We start from the raw sequence: 18804 nt of genomic DNA, 5'->3' as shown, positions 1-18804 counted from the left end.
TCACTGGAGATTTCTGGGGAAAATCTTGAAGCAAGAGACACTGCTTAAGTTAAATTCAATAGCATAAGAAATGTATAAAAGATATCAGACCCTTTGTTTTCAGAATGTAAATGAAAATGCAGCATTGGGGTTTTGGGTAAACTGCTCCCAAAAGCAGGATACATCATGAATGTACAGTATAAGGTTCTTTGAATCTTCCAATGAAGTGTTCTATTAACTACTGATTTTGTCATCCTATTTCTGCCTATGAAAGCTAGTAGGCATGGTCCAACTTTGAGCCATCCATTGCTGGAATTTCAGCTGGACATTAAATGTATTCAGGTAGTCATAAAGTAATGATCCATTTTCACTTAAAATAAGTTTAAATTACCATGGGCTGGTGTTTTGACTTAAAATAGTGCTGAGTCAAAGTAGAACAACAGTGTTCAGGCTGTTTATCTGTACAGTTTGCATTATTTTCTTTCCTCTGCTGTAACAAGCAAGAATTTTTTCTCTGTTCATTTTGTGCATTCACAAAGATAACTGGTGTCACCTAAAGTGGTTTCAGAGTCACCAGCTGCATATTCATGGGAGTGTTTCTGAATAAAGGTATGGGTCCTTACCAGCTAGGATGGACAATGCCTGACTTCAGGTTTCTGAATGAACTTCTCAGCCCCATGCAGGGACTGGATGAAAGGCAAAGGCAAGAGGGAACGTGACATTGTGCCCTACATTGGATGTGGCATGGAACTTGTGTTTTGTGCAGTGATAGTGAGGATGGAAGATAAGGAATGAGTGTCATAAGGAAAAGAGTGTCCCTCTTCCTCTTCCATAATTTCATGCGAGCCAACTGGTAAATGTTGGAGTGCCAGGAAACAACATGTGGGTTTCCAGGGATCCACTAATGGATTTGAACACATTTTTGTGATGCTTATTTGCCAGTGTTACATTTTTGCTGTACCAGTGTGTTCTCAACAGCACAGGAATAAGTGTATTAGCACACAGTTATGATTAGGGCTTTGTAGTTTTGTAAAGGCAGTCTCATTTATCAGGTTTTATTTCCCACTCACATTCCATCCTTTGGTTTTTATTATTTTCTTGAGTAGAGTGGCAAGCATGAGTGTGAGAGGCAAGGCCTTTGTAGCTTTGCAGAGGCAAAACGTGGAAAGTGATGCCTAAGCTTTGGAGAGGAGGACAAGGCAGGCAGCCAGGGGGTTAGGAATGCCTGCTATGAGCTGGCATGCAGGATGTGGCTGGAGAGAAGGCTTAGGTGAGACTGCAAGAGGGAAGTCTTGACTGGAGTTGAATTTCAAAGCTTTTTGAACCTGAGAAGGGCTGGAAATGGTTGGGTGCATGCATGGCTGTAAGAGCTCCATTATTGCACCAGACAGTCCTGACTCCTGATGGGCACTGGTGTCACAGAACTCTTCGAGGAGTCTCTCTTTGTACAGAGGGTGCTGCTCAGCCCCAGTGACACGTACTAAAGCTTTTGTTCTTTTTGACGTGCTACAGGGATAGATTTAGGCTGGGCCTAGCAGAGCTCTTCTCCCATTGCTTATGCCCCTGCTCCCTAGATGCAGTGCAAGGGAATCAGAACAACCCTGTGACTTCCCTCCCCCTCCTCAAGCCTGTGTGCTCCTCACAAGAACCAGGAACAAAAAGAGCATCCCAGGCAGAGTGAAAGTCTGGCACCTCCCTCCACCAGCCGCTTCATGTCTGTGATTCAACCTGACATGGATCCCCAAAGGATTATGTGTCCCTGTGGCATCACCTGCTGCAATGTGTGTGGGAAAGAATCACCTGCTCCTTTGAAAGGTACCCAAAGCACCAAAATCATATTTCAGTGCCGTGGAGTGGGGCAAGGAGACATTAACTGCAGCTAAGTAAAGTGCACCCCATTTTGGGGAAGGCTGAGCCAGTGGACTGAAGTACTCAGAGCTGGTTTCCTGCAGAGAGGATGGCAGTGAAGGAGGGATAGGCAGCAGCATATGGCAGTTCAGCTCTGAAAAGGCACTGTGGAAAGCGGCAGCTCCTTATTTAGCAGATCAACTTCCTCTGTGGGTGCCCTGACTGGGTTTTGTAGAAGACCTAATTCTTTCCTTGATAACTGAATGGATTTGGTCTAGAAATAGAGAATCATCACGGTGCCTCTAACCGAAGATTTTTTCTGAAGTGGAAAGACACTATCAACTTCAAGGCAAATAACATATGTTTGAGGAGAATTTTAGGAGGCAGCATATCAAGATTTTAGGCCAAACCCTGAGAAAACATTTGGAAAGCATTTCAGAAGTAAGTAAATGCAAAAGATAAAATCATGGAAGGAAAGAAAATGCCCATTTAATTTAATCTACTCTTTAGCTGGACAAAGTCAAAGGAAAATCTTTGCTTAATCATGGATGCATCTTGGAAACACCTGCAGGCTAATGATTCAAATAACTTCCTTCCTCCTGCTCTGAATATTCTGGAAGAGGAAGCACAGGTGGGATGAGACTGGGGCTTAGGAGACAGAGAAATTATGTTTGTTCTGGCAAGTGGCACATTTATTGTCATTTGAAGCTACCTTAAGGTCAATCTCATGCTCTGTGAGTCACCTAGAAGAAATCATGGAGCACTGCCAGGAGCTGGCAAACAACTGATAGTAAGTGACTGACTTAACTAGAGTGATATAGTTGGAATAGATCCAGAAGGCCAGATATTACAAAAATAGCTCAGTGTAATTGACAGATTCTGTTTTCCTGAGCACTTTTATGGCCACACACAGTTATTTTTCATGTTTCAAAGCAACTAAGTACTAATTTTCAAAGCAAAAATTAGAGCAGGAAGCATGCAGAATATTTCTTTGAATTTTGACTTTGCAACATATGCTAGTCTAGTATAAAATGTATTGGCCTCACCCTCCGTAAGGAAAAAAGAAAACAAAGAGATGCTGAAATAATCTATATCAATTTGCTTTAAGCAAAGCAGTCAGATAATGCAGTTTCACTAAGAGTAGTTGAAAAAGTGATGAGGAGAAGAACTGTTCAGGAAATGGAAAGAAGTATCTAATTTTCTAGGGAAATAATGTACTTCTGGCTTTAGGGTGTGTGTAGTGTACTCAAGTTCTACTTCTAGGCATTGAATGACAGATTAAGTAAGACTGGACAAGGCTTATTAGAGAGATGTGCTCAAAATTTGAAGTTTTCTCTTGTCAGGGTGCACCTTATATCCTCTCGCATTAGTATTGAATTTCAGCAGACCAAATTTTGAAAGGTTTTAGAACTGCCAAGGATAATAGAATGAGCTAGAACTGTGGAGGGGAAAGAAGTTGAGGGATCATATAAAATGCTGACAGTTAATTTAGTAAACTGAAAGCCTAAGGGGTACACGTGCTACCTAGCACTAGGAAAAGAAGCCTAATAAAGAGAAAGGAAGTTTGATGCAAGTCCATGTCCTAGAAGGCAAACAATTGTGTGAGAAAGAGGGGCATATTGGAAGGTTAAATGTAATAACTATTGCAGGTAGTCATTGGATGTTTCAAGTGGTGAAATATACAGAATTAAAAAGGAAGAAATGTGAGATTTAAGATAACCTTTTATTGGAATATAAAACATCTCATTGGAAAAGGTTTTAAGAAGAATAGATATATGTCAGCAAAACAGAGTGGCTCTGAAATAAATTATGAATGTCTCAATTACACAAGTTTGCTTGTTCTGTTTGTGGAAACACATTCTGCATTTTATAATAGCCTCTGACCAGATTTATTTTCAATGGGTCAAATGTGATTCTTCTCACGAAGGAACTGAAAGTTCCTAAAGGGATAGCAATAATTTACACTGTTGCAACTTAGAATGTGTTTCTTAATATGCAGTATCCTCTAGATTAAATAGCCCAACCTTCATTTGGCTCCAGTTGGTTTGTTTGCAGTCATTCAGGTATGAAAAATCTACATTTGACCATGTACAGATGCATTTGAAAAGACATTTGAATAGCTGCACAGCTAATTAACTGTTATGTGGACGTATTTTGTACATACAAATAAGGAGGTGGTGAAAATGTAACCTTAAATATAATTTTTTTTGCCACTGTTTTGATAATTTTAAGAGCAGTTAGTCACTGCTTGTTGAAAGCATCAGGAAAGCTTCATTTGTTGCCCTGTGTTCTAATAGCTACTCTCCAGCCCTGCTGGGCTGGCACACAGCAGCCAGCAAGGATGGAGAGCGGATAACAGCAGTGCACAGACCCAGACATGAGAAGTCAGGGTCAATCTCAGCTTCTGAACCAAGCACCAAAGAAAGCTTGGCAGGAAGGAAGGTAATTAAAGTATTTTTTCAAAATCAATTTCAAGACCTGTAGGAATGAGATCACAATAGTAGGATTTAGGTACAGTAGTTTCACTAATACAAGCCGCACGGAGTATAAGCCGCACCCCCGGTGCCTCGACAATGTTGCTGTCTTTGTCAATAGATAAGCCGCACCCCGAATATTAGCCGCACTTTCGTTCGTAGCGAGAATCCGTGCGCAGCTTTCACAAATTGGCCAATTAGTAACAGGATCGCGGCATAGCGGGGTTTACTGGCTCGGGGCGGGGCCAGGCAGGCTCGGCCCGCTCATGGTTGCCGACGGGGCCGGCCGGGTGATGCTGCAGCCGCCGCCGGGCTCACTGGCCCCCCTCTCCCGTCAGCACTGCCTCGCTGCCGCGTTTGCTCGCCCTGCTGGCGGGCCAGCCGCCGCCGCCGCTGCGAGGCACGCCGGCCGCCCCGCCGCTGCGTTTACGTACTCGCCCTGACGGCGGGCCAGCCGCTGCTGCCGCTGCGAGGCACGCCAGCCGCCCCGCGCCATGTTTGCTCACCCGGCCGGCACTGCAGGCCCCCGCACCGCCGGGCTCTCCCACGCTGCTGGCCCCGATTCTGCTGGGCTTCCCCCGCTGCCAGGCAGCCCCACCCGCCGGGCTTCCTGCTTCTGCCATGCTCCCCTGCACTGCTAGCCCCAGTTCTCCCAGGCTCCCCCGCCCTGCTGGCCCGGGCTCTGCCGCCCCCCCTGCCCCGCCCTGCTGCCTCAGGCTCAGCCGCCCACCCCCACACTGCTGGCCCCGCCTTTGCCAGGCTTTCCCACCTCTGCCCGGGCCGGCCGGGCTCCAGCTTGGCTTGGGGCTGCCGCGGGCTCTCACTTCCGTGTTGGCAGATTTTAGAATTTTGTTCATGTATTAGCCGCCCTCGAATATTAGCCGCACTTCCGGGTTTCCACCAAACTTTTGGTCAAATTGGTGCGGCTTGTATTCGTGAAATTACTGTAAATAAATTGCAAGTTCTTGTTTCCCAAGTGCAGCTTCAGTAATCTGTATTCAGCCAACTTTTGACTTTATGGCTTAGATTTGATGGCTAAAATTGGGATGAAATTTTGCAGTAGATAATAATTGCAGGTCAATTCTTCAGAACATCTGACAATGACTTCTGATTTATATAAGCTATTTCACATAATGTAATTATGCAGGTGTCCGCAAAAAGAAAAATGGACCTGGTAATGAGGAACTGGAACTGATGCATGATCGGTTGATACTGCAGGACATTTATTTGGGGTAAAAGGGTCCTTAATAAGGGGAAAAGTGTGTTGCTCTAGCAAAGAATAGTTTGGAGAGGGAGTAAAGAAACTGTTCAAAAGGAGAAGAGATCTACCAGATTATGGGAACTAAGAAAAGATACCTTAAGTGACTTCTTCACCTTTTCAGTATTAGGAAAACAGCAGAAACTGGGCTAATGGATAAAGGCATTTTATTCGTGCTTTAGAAAAAAATCAAGTTCAAGATTTGATTGAGGGGATCACTCATTAAAAAGTGGCATGGGCATAAGAGCAGATGTCTATAAGGGAGGTGCTCAGCAACTACTATGAGAATTTGGAATGAATATGGCTGTAACTTTTATAAAATTCCTCCCCACTGTCTGTCTGTGGTGGCTTGATTCGAGTTCTGGAGTCTTCATTGCTCCTCTCTTTCTGGGTTGGAAGTAAAGGTGTTAAGGAGTGTGAAATGAGGTGGAAATGAGGCAACATGTTGTCTATTTTCTCACCTTGTCTGTAGTTTGTCCCCATAATCTGAGACTCTGCTCAAGAAGACTCCTTTGTAATGGTTTCTATATTGCTTCTTTTCTTCCTCTCATTTGGTGGAACCACACAGATTCCAGTAGGTCTTGCTGAACCTGTGGAAGCATTGATTCTCTGTGTGCAAAATCACCACAGTCTGAAAATCTTAACAGGTTTACATGCAAAAAGACACTTTGCATCTGAATGTATCAAGAATTAAAACACCTTCTTAATTTAGGTGCGTGTAGCCTGTCCCTGCTGCAAGACTTCATCTGCAGTTTGTAGCTGTGTATTTATAAATCTTTGTGACAGTCTGACAAACGCACAATATCCAGGCATTCCAGCACAGCTACCAGTGAGTGCTCACATGATGCCTGTACATACATTATGAAAAGTAGCTTGCTTTACTCTCTCATAGACTGGAGAATTAAGTGGCACTGATTTTTCTGTCACTGCAACAAATTCCCAGTTTTGTCAGGTCAGTGAGAATGCAGACTATGCATAAAACAGAGGCAGGGGGCCAAAAGCATGAGATTCTAGCACATGAAAAGGATATTTAGGTGGTTAGGTTTAATTTATTTTTCATAACTGGGCTTTGGTTTTATATAAATACAATGGATAGCAGAATTTCTAGGGCTTGGAGGAAACTGGGACTTTTTTACTCTGGTTCATAGAGGATGCATTTTAGGTTAAAATCCTTCTACTTTACCAGTCCAGGGTTGGGAAGGGTATTTGCTATTTTCAGAAAACAGCATTTATGCAGCAGCAAAAGAGGTAATGCCAATTGACATTAACCCTTTCACTGGCTTCCCTTTTTCCGTTCGGCTCTTGGATGTGTGTATGTGCTTCAGAAGGGTGAGGACCGTCAGGTTTTTCATGATGATACTGTATGACCAAGGTATCTCCCCTCCAAAAACAGGGGATAATGTACTCTGTTTTCCAACCTGTACACATGTTCATACACACATTATAACTGTGCACAGACTTATTTCCAGCTGGTCCCCATCACAAGTATGAGCAGACACCTGATCATACTACAGACACTGGAAATTTAGATGCACAGGCTGGGTAGGGCAAAACCAGTATGTGCAGTGATCACATTTAACTTGAGAATTAAGGAGTTATGCTCTATAATGCAAATTGCTGAATGTGTTCAGCTTGGGTAAAACAGGCAACATTTAGTAATAAATATAGCTGCCTAATGTGAATCTTATGGAAACTTCTTCCAGGATAGTGTTTAACTTTAATTACAGAAATTTTCAGGTTTGCATACCCCAAAGCATGGTAGAAACCCACTATTTTTTTTAACAGTCCTTCTGCTGTTTCAGTGAGTATCTCATCTGCATGGAGATATCAGTTGATCTGCAGCACTCACTTTTGATGTAAGAGTGCCATACTTTAAGAAGTTATGAATATGGAGGACCTTTTGTCACTGCCAAGAGATTAAAAATAAACCCCCAAAGGCTCTGTGTGCAAAGATTCTCAAAGGACCTGTTTACCTAGGGTAGTTCTGCTTGCCCAAAGACAGCTCTTTTAGATGTACTAGCACATCATTCTTGGCATCCAGCTGCTGCTGTTGTGCCACATCTGCTATCCTCAGGTATCCCAAGGTGTCTCAGATTGCACTGGGTGCCACTGTGCAGGTACCAGGTTCAAGCTGCTTGTTTCCTCTGGAAGCTGGTAGGAGCTGATGGTTGATTTGTCCCTCCTTGGTGCTTCCTGAGGGCTGTTGGTGGGGACCCACAGGCATTTCGTGTTGTAGATCTCATGTCTGTCATTTCCCTCTGCTTGTTGAGGGGAATATATCGATACCTGCATAGATATGCATATACATGGTGGAAAATCCAGTATTGTCTAGGGGAGTGTTTATATATATTTGATAATGGGCTTAGTACTAGTTGTGCATTTACTTGTTAATGGTTTTCTTAGGTGATATAGCAGACTGCGATCCTGATTCTAAAAGCAGGAGAGACTTCTTACAAGCTTCTTGGCACTTGTTAACTTACATGAAAAGTGCAGGGATTCAGCATATGCTTGAATTAGGCTCTAAAATAATGAAGTATCTGCTCTATCCCATATTGATCTCTATCCTTTTATCCTTCTCCTCTTCCTTCACACTGTAAATTTTATGTTTCTTTTTGATTTAGTAGTTGTAAACATAAAACCACCAAGTGATTTTAGTTTATAATGATATTTTATCTCAAAACAGTACCATTTACATTTCTTAGCTGACCACAAGAGGTTTAGCTAAGTGCTTTCTCTCTCCCACTCTATTTCTGTAAACCCATCTGTGTTTGCTCATGTCTCATATTTATTTCACACTTTGTTTCCCTTCCAGATCATGAAGCTATCCTTTACAACCACAGAAAACATCTCTATAGTGATGACAGAGACACAGAAATTAATCTTATGCATGGGGTTTGCTGTATAACACTGGTAGGATCTTTCCAGTTCTGTCCAGCAAGTCTTCCTAGGGGCACCCTTCTCTCCAGCTCCTCAGAAGCCTGAGGATGGACCTCTCTAGAGCCCAATTCCATAGCCCATTCAAATTCTGTTGATTCTGTTGAAGCTAGGCTTTGTGGAGTATGATGATACACTTCAGGACAAGGTTTCTGAGACCAAATGAGGTTACAAGTTCCTGTCAGGGTATAGAAGTATTCACCAGCCAAATAAAATTCTTGCTGTCGGGAAGGACACTAATTGAACTGCAGAGCAGCTACTTAATCAGAGTTTAAACTAAATGATTCTGTATCAGTGAGCTACTGAGACTGAATGCATTAAATAAAATAAGGTCATTTAAAGTGTAAAATAAATAATACAAAAAGAATTATGCAGTACAAATCAGATTACATGCATTCTTCTTGAGCATCTTCATTAAGTAGCTGTTAGCTACTTATTTGCTGATCTTTATTCAGATTTTTAGATGCTGATATCTGTGCTTACTTTTTACTTGATGAGCAAGCAAATTGGATATGAATTCATGTTATATGAGATGTCTTTTAATTAAAATTTTCAGGAGGAGAGAGAATGAAAGTTATTTTCTTGCTTATTTCTTTAGTGTATCTTTTGTGTTAACAGCAAAGGTTGGTTGTTAGCAAAAAAACCAATAATAGAATAATGAAGTTTTGTTTGGAACAAATGCCCCAGGATAAGTAAAATTGAAGTAGATAAATCTGGGGTGTTCTGCTGTATTGCATGATACAAATATACAGAGCTGCTGATCACGTAAGCCTTGTGCCTTGAAAATCACTTCTATTCACTGCTGTCACTGTGGAGGGAGGCAGAAGAGTTTCTGTAGAGACCATGCTCCAGATTCTTCAGTGTAGTAGATAAATCTTATATTTACCAAAGTACAGGCTTGGAATAGAGCTGGAGCCCGGCTTTTTTGTTAGTACCTACGAAACTCCTCCATTCTGTGATCTTTCTCATTTAGCTGAACATCCATCTTTTTTCCCCTGACCATGCCAGCACTGCAGTGCCCTAGCAAACACAACCTGATGGGTTAGACCAGCTTACTCATCTGCAGGGCACCTTCCAGGGAGCCTCCTTTGGCAGTCAGGGAGCGCAGTTGGAAAGAAAAAGAGGTGCAAAATTATTCCTACACTTGCCAGTCTCCAGCTTCTTTGAGAGCCCGTCAGATCTTCTGGCAGCACAGGAAGGGTGAGAGCAGCTTTCCATTGCTCAAAGTGAAATAGTCATGGATATCCTCTTAGCTGCACAATGAACTGGTCAGTCAGGTAAAGGTGGAATGAAGAAGCAACTTCCTCAGCTCCACTGTTTTCCATTGGCAGTGGAATTGCCAGGGCCCATTGCCCTTTGCAGGCTCAGTTCTGAGCAAGGCCATCACATCTCTGCACAGATTTCTAGTGTAACCCAGTTTGGGGTAAATTGGTTTGTATAGTCATACTGCTTTTGCTGGTGTAAAGCCTGCCTGTGTGTCTGCACAGCACCCCACAATCAGCCTCTCTCACCCAGCAGTAGGAACCTGCAGGGGGAAGTTAAAACCAATGAGGCAGCCATGAATGAGGCCTGGAGTGAAGACTTAAACACCTCTCAAACAAGGCCCTTGGGTTAATGACCTCCTGAGTTCTTAGTGTGAGCACCACAGGCTGTGCAGCTGATGGAGCCTTCCTCATGGAAGGGGAAGACCAGCTGGCAGGGAACTGAAGTAACTGGAAATTCCTCATCATCTTTCTGATGGTAATAAGATTTAAAGCATGACAACACAGGGGAAGAAACCAGCAGTTTTGGAGTGTGCCAGAGATACTGGGATCTGGCAGTGATTTATTGTTTGCCTCACTTGCAGAATAATGTATGCCTTATGAGTAACAACATGTCCTTTTGCTGCATGAAAATAACTGCTCAGAAACAAAATCGTATGAGTAGTGGTGATGCTGTAAAATGAATTCCTTAGTGGTATTTTATCCCAGTGTTTCTGTGTATTTGCTGGTATTGCAAGTAGAATGGTGGTGAGCAATCTGGCAGAAACTGAAGGAATTCTGAACAAAGGAGAGCTTTCTCATGGAGAGCAGGAACTGTTCATTTGCTAGCCCAACGGCATAAACAATTAGTGAATAAATAGCCACTCTGAGCATCCTTTAAAGGTCTGGATTGTTGTCAGTCCTGATGTTATGCCTGCTTTCACTGCCCCAAGAGCTCACCTTATTCATTGGGTGAAAAACCTCCAGACTGGGGAGCTGGTCTTAGAATTGAGCTTCTCACACATCTGTTGCTACAGCAGTTCTCTGTAAATGTTACATCAGAGTGTATCTGCATGACATCTGATCTACCAGGGTTCTCCAGCAAGATATCAGTGAAATGTTTTCATCTATTGCATTCGTGAATAATTAGCCTGTCAGCCTTCCTCTTGTATCTGTTCCAGAGTTTTTGAAGGGAGAGGTGATTTATGAAGGATTCAATATGATTGCTGAAGATATTACACATAACTGGATCAGTCATATTTTACCTGATTTCAAAACCATCACCTTCACGGTGGAATCCATTCATTCCGACTGCGTTGCGTAGATAAGTCCATTGAAATTTTATAGAGAACAAGGTCTTAAAAATGCTAACATGCTCAGTCTGTGAGCTGACCGAAATAATTGCATTAGAGAAAGCAGAAAGTTTTCTAATTATTTTGGTTCTTTATGAAACATTAAAACTGGTAACATTATCAGATGATCCTTTGAGTAAGTGAGTGTGTGTATAGTGAATTTGTGTTTCTCTACTGAATACAGCAGTCGCAGTTCAGTGGAGGGGAAAGTGGGTTGCTGGTGAGAGAAATTGCAGAGATGTCTTGGACTATTATAGGTCATTTTCATCCTCTTCAATAGCATGGTAAGAATGTGTAAATGCATCTGTAAACCCAAACTGCAAAAGACCTCTCTCTACCTGTTTGAGGGGAAAAAATATAAACTGTCACCCACCTTTCCAGGAACTAAAAGAATCAGTGCATCTACACAGGTGCTGTGGCTTTGTCCTGTCAGCTTTCGTTGGGAAAGTTGATGTTGCTACCACATTTGTCTAGGAGGAATTCAGGACAGAAGATGTAAAGAAATTTACATTTTGGAACAGAAGTTTGTGTTAAATTTGTATAAATACATTAGGGGTTCTTTGTTAGTCATAGTATTAGTTTTCCTATTTATTTGAACACAAATTTTCATTTTTTAACTTAACTTCAAGCTTCTGCAGTATTTCCAGTTCACCACAACTGAAAGCTGCAAAATGTAGATGTTCCTGGGTAAAGATTGCACAGAATAGAAGTGAAGGGCTCTGGGAACTTCATGCTCCAGGCAGTGATGGTCGTTCCTTGTAGAAATGCAAGCTGTGTACAGAGCAAGATCTTGAACACCTTCTCATTTACAAAGACATCTGGAGGACAAGATTCCTGAATTCTGTCCATTGTAGGTAGGGCAGGTAATTCCTGCTGCACCAAGCAGCAGTGTGTCAGTATTCCCAATGCTCAATGTGGGCACCATGCCACAGAGTTAAGGACCCCTCTGCTTAGGAGTCACCTCATCCAAGGGCTCTAGAACCACAGCTGTATTATCCTTGTGCAAAATATGTGTGTCATTGTGAGTGTGGGTAGGGATATTGAGACAAACAAGGCACTACAAGCTCTGGGGACACCAGATTTGCAGAGAGAGAATGATGAGCTAAAGTGGATAGATTTTAGGCCAGGAGCTGTCCTTTAACCAGTGTCTCTCTGAGATAGTTCTGGTGCATGTGGAGTTTTGTTTGATCCAGTTCCTGTTAGCTCCAACCATGGATTAAATATACAATCTTAATGAGTCTAAATTTAAAAGGTGTTCTATGCAATGATTTTAATAATTAACTGCAATTCATGTTAAATTCAGAGGCAGAATTGTGTTTAAGAAGAGATGGGAATATTTTTGAGGTCAGTGCACAACTGACTTATGAAATGCACATGAGAACAAGGGACATCATCTGCAAAAAAACAATGAAAACACACAAAATCCAGTGTTCACTAATTCAGGCTAACAAGAGAAGCAAGATGCATCTGTATACAATTTGTCGTTTCTGCAAAGGATTTAATGTGGAAATAAAAAAGGCTAGATCTACATCTGAAGTCCATGAGCAGTTAGCTAATAAGAGCATTTATTCATTGAGGTTGGAGAAGACCTTAGGATCACTGAGTCCCACTGCTAACCTGGCAGTGCCAAGTTCACCACTAAACTGTGTCCTGGGTGCTGTGTCTGCAGCATCTCCAGGGATGTTGATTCAACCACTTCCCTCTGCACCCTGTCCCAATGCTTGATAAGTCTTCCAGTGAAGAAATTTTTCATAATATGCAGTCTAAGCTTCTTCTGGCACAATTTGAGGCTGTTTTCTCTTCAATCGTATGTATCTACAACAACCATTTGTACACACCTGTGAATGGCCCTGAAAGAGATGCAAGGACAGGTACAGTTACTGGGAAAAATGCCCCAGCAAATCTTCATGAACTTCTGAATGTGCAACTGGGCCAGGAGTGGCATCACACAGTCAAAACTTCTTATTTCTAGTCAGAAATCCAGTTGGTATATTCTGTATGAAATCAAGGATATTAATCATGTGGGTGGGAAGCTGCTAAGTATAGAATTGCAAAAACTGGTAGGATGGATCAGAAAGAAAAGATCAGTGTTAGGAGAAGAACTCATGCTAAAAATTGTATTTTCCTCCCCCCACAGTGATCTGCAGACCAAGTTGAACGCTTGACTGATAATTCTGTGATTTTGTGCTTCCCAAATTTTGGCAACAGAAATGAGACAATCTGTTTCATTTCCTGGGTGAGAAGGATAAACAATGCTGTTTTAAAATACTACACAGTCTGTCACTTTTGTATTTGATAGTGCTATTCACATTGCATCTTAGGCCAGCTGTGACTATGTAATCATGACTGGAGCAAATACTTTAAAGACTGGATTTTTATGATTTATTTATTATGAAATACAGCAATCTAAGAACAGGGAAAGAAATATTTCAGATTGGCAACCAACTCATATTACCTTATCAGAATGGCTGATTAAACAGGATACTAACAGGATTAATCAGTAAGACTCCTAAAATAAACTTGTGTGTGATTCATGGAAGAATAAAAACTTCACCATCTAGTCGTTGCCAGTAAGGGTCAAAGGTACCTTGTTCACAGGGCTCAATCTCTGACTAAGCAAGTGCAGACAGAACACATTTTAATTTTAGGCTCTTGACACTGTATACTTTATCCAAGCTTGCAGTTAACAGGAACTGCATCAGACAAATCTCCATGTCCAATCTAATCACAAGAGTCTGGGAGGTACAGCTCTGCTCTGAAGTCCCTTCCTTTTAGCACATCATCCACTTGGTGCATATTTGGAGTCTGTTCAGTTTTCAGGAAATATGAACTGAGGATGAAAGCACATTTTACAAATCTGTTTTTCTGGTAACCAACTGAAGGTTAATTCACCTAAAAAAATAAAGCATGGTTTGAACATGATGCTCTGTTTTATTTTAAGTAGTAATAATTCTGTGGGGGAAAACTTTTCTGCCTAATCCTTGTAGTCTCTGCTCGTTTTTTATTTATAGTTCTGTTTGAGTGAAATACATGTCTAGGATCTTTGTGAAATCTTGAGGCTTGCTAACCTGAACAGAATTCTGTAATTCTGGGTAGAATGCAAAAACAAACTGTGATTCCCCTGTCTGTATTTTACCTAGTATGTCTGCCTTTGTCTGCTGTGCAACTGAAGTGTGCAAATAGCTTCACAGAAATAATAGTTCGATGCCATTTAGGGTACAAAGATAAATGGGCACCGAAAGCTTGTGGAAGTGCAGAATCAGATTTGGTGTAGCTGTGAAGATACAGGTAAAAGGATCCCATACCTTCACGTGGGTAGATGAACCAAATCCCTGATTTCTTAAAGATGTCACAATGTTCATACTTTCACTACAGAACTCTGGCAAGTGCAGTGACACAAGATAACTCATAATCTGTCTAATGGAGACAAATAGCTATGGGCGTATGTCAGAATAATTAATGTTGAGTCAAGTTAATTTTTCCATTTAACAAATTGAATTGTTTCAGCTAATTATGTAGTGTGGCCTAGATGTGATGAGGGATGTTCAGAGAAGAAAATTATTGCTTTTTTCTCCCACTGCATTGATGAAAATATTAAGGAAAATGTAATCCCAGAGTATGCAGCAATGTCCAGCTTCACACGCTGAATTTTGCAGCCTTCATTACAGCGTGAGTCTCCTGCGCTTCTTGGACTGACTAATGCAGCACCTCCTCAAGGCCTCCAAACACTGTCTGGAGAAGACTATCTTAGCTGCTGTGCTCCATACCTGTACAAGAAATCCTTCTTTCTGTTAATGGGGACATCTCAGCTAGGTGTGTAAGGCGGTGTCCCTGCTTCCTGTTACTCTGATGGAGAAACAGACAAAATGAAGGGCTGTTCAAATATCTAGTACCTTCTCAACTTCTTGAGCTATTGCCTTCCCTAAGCAGAGGCGTAGGAGGTTAGGGATGTTAAAGTTTACTGATAAGAAATAAGTAAAATTTGGCTGTGTCCAAGTTGCAGTTCCCCTGAAAGGGGAGTGTAGTGAGGTGTGGGTTCAGTCTCTTCTCCCAAGTACCAAGAGACAGAAGAGGAGGAAACAGCCTCAAGTTGTGCCAGGGAAGGTTTAGATTGGATATTAGGAAGCATTTCTTCACTGATAAGGTGGTCAGACATTGGAACAGGCTGCCCAGGGGAGTGTGTGAGTCGTCATTCCTGGAGGTATTTAAAAGACCTGATGTGGCACTTTGAAAAGTAGATGTGGTTGGGATGTGGTTTAGTGGTGGACTTGGCAATATCAGGGCAATGGTTGGACTCAGGGATCCCCTACGGGTCTTTTCCAATGTAAATAATTCTATGATTCTGTAATAATGAGTATGTAGGGAGCCATAATCATGCTCAGTGTAGACAAACTCAGAAGCTAATTCCCCAAATCCCATAGAGTCTGCCTTCCAGGCTAAGCTGCATGTCTTACCATATCTCCCAGTCCCCTTTTCAGTTTTGTTTTGTTGGGGTTTGTTTTGGGTCTTTTTAAAATATATGTATTTCTCGCACCCCTTCTCTTTTTGCATTTTGTAAGCCTCGTGAGCAGGTGCTCTCTTCTCCATATTTCCACAGTGACTGGCAAGGACTCGTTATCGGGACCCCAAGTTCTACTGGATTGTAATAAGCACAAGAGTAACCTGGATCTCGTAAGCTTTTTTGCCCACACTATTAGCTGTAATATCACTGAATGTATGGTCAATTGCATGTGTAAGGTTTAGTGTTAAAGTGATTGTGTGTGCTGTGATTTATAAATCACATCACAGTAAGAATTGGGAACTGCTCTGGTCCCAGGCAGCAATGCCAGATTTCAGCACATCCCTGACTAGAAATGGCTGAGCACTGCAGGACAGATTCACTGACTCAACTCTCATTGGAATTGAGAGAAAAATTGTTGTCACCCTAATATATGTTTCGTGTTTGTGGCTTTGAATCACAACACAATTGCCTGTTCTCTGTCAAAAGGTGCTTCATTTCACAAAGGAAATCTTAAAACATTAATTACTAAAAGGTCTCACAGCTTCCTCTTGCTGCTGTAGCACAGATGTAAACTTTCAATATTTCGTCATTTACATCAGCAGTTAAAAAAGAGACTATTCCCAAAATCAGGGAGTTCAAGTAGACAGGGACCTCCAGAGTTCCTTTGATTTATCTACCACTGCTCAAAGTGGCATTGGCTAGAACTGGTTCTTGGGACTGTGTCCAGATAGGTTTTGAATATGCCCAAGGATAGAGCCTCCACCACCTCTCAGTATTCTCTTTCAGGGTTTGACCACCCTCAGAGTAACATTTTTCTTCTGTGCAACTGCACAAAGGCCTCTGAATTCTTCCTGTTCCCCCCCCGGCTGCCTGCTTTAGTGTACAGGCCCTCCAGAGCCACCTGGTTGGGCTGGTTTCTATGAAGAGGTATGAGCTCTCTGCCCATGACACTTTCCTGTACCTGTACCCTCATTTGTTTGGCCACCCTTCTCCACAAGGTCTCTCCTGCCATGGCACCCTGCACTCTTTGCTCCACCGCTACCTCCCTTTCATCGCTGTTGTCAAGCTCTCATTGCCAGACTGCTCAGCATCTTGGTAGGAATGACTTTGCCCCATTTTTCATTCTTATCCAAGGCAACTTGAGGCAGGGGAGTCACAGGCAGAATCACATGTGACTTAGATGCAGAGATACTGATAGGACAGGATAATGAGGAGTATTTGTGTGAAGAGCAGTTCTGGGAGCAGGCAAAGTGAAAAAGCAGTAAGCAGAGAAATAACCCTCTCTACTACTGAGGAAATAATTAAACAAAAAGAAGAATATGAGGCAGTCATGTGGTTCTGACATTTATTGAAACTAAATTTTTTGATGAGAAATACCTGTAGTGTGAAGATCTCAGTTGTCTGCTGCTGACAAAATGTGGCTGAACTTGTGTATGTGTGTAGACATAAACACGTACACTGATGGCCAAAGAAAGTACTTCTTAGTGAATAAAAACTATTTGACTATACTTACAAACAAAAAAAAAAGAATGCCCACAATGTGTGACCCACCCTGTATATGATCCTCAAACTGAAATATTCATACAGCATTTCTCCCACAGCAATTCAAAATTATGAGCAACAAATATAGAGTCAAATTCTGTCCTTCATCCCTGTGATGGGCAGCTTATTCCAGACTGTGTTTTAATAGTCTTTCATGCACCCATGTGTCAGATTAAATAGTAGAAATGCCAACTGGATGATAATGTAGTATCATTTCTGGAAGTATTGGCTTTTAATGTTAATCTTCAATGGGATGCTTTACTGCAGGCATGTGCATACATTAGATAACCCTGGCATGCAGAGAGTATTTTAAGACCTACATAATTTTGAAACACCCTTTAATATTTATTGACAGTCATGATACATTCCATGCACATAAGATCAGAAGCAGACCTTCCAGGCTTGTTTTACTTCTCAGGAGAGATGTCAAATTGGGAGCCCACAGTATTTTGGTTTTCTATAGGACAGTTAAAATGGCACCACAAACTGTTCCACTGGCATCTGAGTCTTGGGCAGTCAATTCACAGGGTGGAAGTGCCAAAGAGAATAATAAATACAACTGTCTTCACATGCTTATCTTTTAATCTGAGATTGAATATGAGATTTCCAAAACAAATGCTGCCAGCTATTATAAATTCTGGAATGTTGAACTGTGATGTCAGAAAATTCATTTTAGTTACTGAACTCCAGCGTCTGGTGTCCACTGTCCAGAGTCAACCTGTTCAATCACAGGCAGCTTTAATTTGTAGCTACTTCTCTCTCACTTTCTATTTATCCACTAACGATTAAAAAAAATAAAATCAATCTGCATTCTTAAGCTTTGGATTTAAGCAACATCATTTTATATCCACAAAATAAAAGATTAATAACCCTCTGTAATTAGTGATTTTGTAGCAAAGAACATGCTTACAGATTTTCACACTGAGTTAGCTGCTGCTTAGAAGGAAGAAGAAGTGCATGTAAGATTAGATTCAAAGCAGTTCTGTGAAATGTATCTGGCCCCTTTATGCTACACAGGGGGAGAGGAATAAAAAAATCCTGGCCTTGATGTCAAAACAATGTAAACTCCTTTTAGTATGTTGATTTGTGGAACAAGTGAGGCATGAAAACAAAAGCACAGAGCCCTCAGTAGTGACAGTGAATATTTTATCTTACCAAGGGAAAGCAACAAGAGACCAAATCCTTAAAGCATATGCTGTGCTGACAGTGCGCTCTCGCTGTGACAGTAATGGTATTTGCAATCCCAGCTGCACTCAAGCCTGTGCTGCAAAAGCACCCATTCCTCAGAGTGCGTGTTGCCCTTTACTGGCCCTTAGCCAGATGAAGGAGCTCTTCTGTGCTCATGTTACCCTGTAGAAACGGATGTTTAAACAATTATTTCTCTTCCCCGAAGTTAAATCGGAGAGATTTTGGCATCGTTTGCTCTTCTGAAATTTTCACAGTGCTGAAAAGTAGCTTTAGGTGACTGTAGCTTTTTGCACATAAAGCAGCCATTCTCTGGCTTTTTTACAAATATCTGATGTAAGTGTTGTTCTGAAATTCAGGGAGTGGATCCTCATAGAAATGTTGAAGCAAAAGTACTACTTTACTGCAGTGTTGTTTGAGAGTGGTTGGTGAGAACGTTTGGAGGGTGATTCAGGGCTGTGACTAAAAGTATTCACCAGATCTCTGTCAG

The 18804-nt window shown here is 41.7% G+C and overlaps 1 protein-coding gene across 4 annotated transcripts in view; it reads left to right on the top strand.

Moving 5' to 3' along the window:
* The window catches only part of KCNG2 (potassium voltage-gated channel modifier subfamily G member 2), a 53866-nt gene that overhangs the window by 10302 nt on the left and 24760 nt on the right, over nt 1-18804 (top strand). The window contains exon 1 of one of the 4 annotated variants that reach the window (XM_033073755.2): nt 15738-15757. The exons of the other annotated variants lie outside the window; for them this stretch is intronic. The gene's annotated coding sequence lies outside the window, so the exon portion shown is untranslated. Of the gene's footprint in view, nt 1-15737; nt 15758-18804 lie in introns of those variants that run through there. 4 annotated transcript variants of the gene reach the window in all.

Source organism: Catharus ustulatus, chromosome 1 (genome assembly GCF_009819885.2).
Source record: "Catharus ustulatus isolate bCatUst1 chromosome 1, bCatUst1.pri.v2, whole genome shotgun sequence".
In the NCBI taxonomy this organism is placed as follows: Eukaryota; Metazoa; Chordata; class Aves; order Passeriformes; family Turdidae; genus Catharus; species Catharus ustulatus.
Note: the sequence above shows the minus strand (reverse complement) of the source record. Positions and strands in the feature narration are given on the sequence as shown.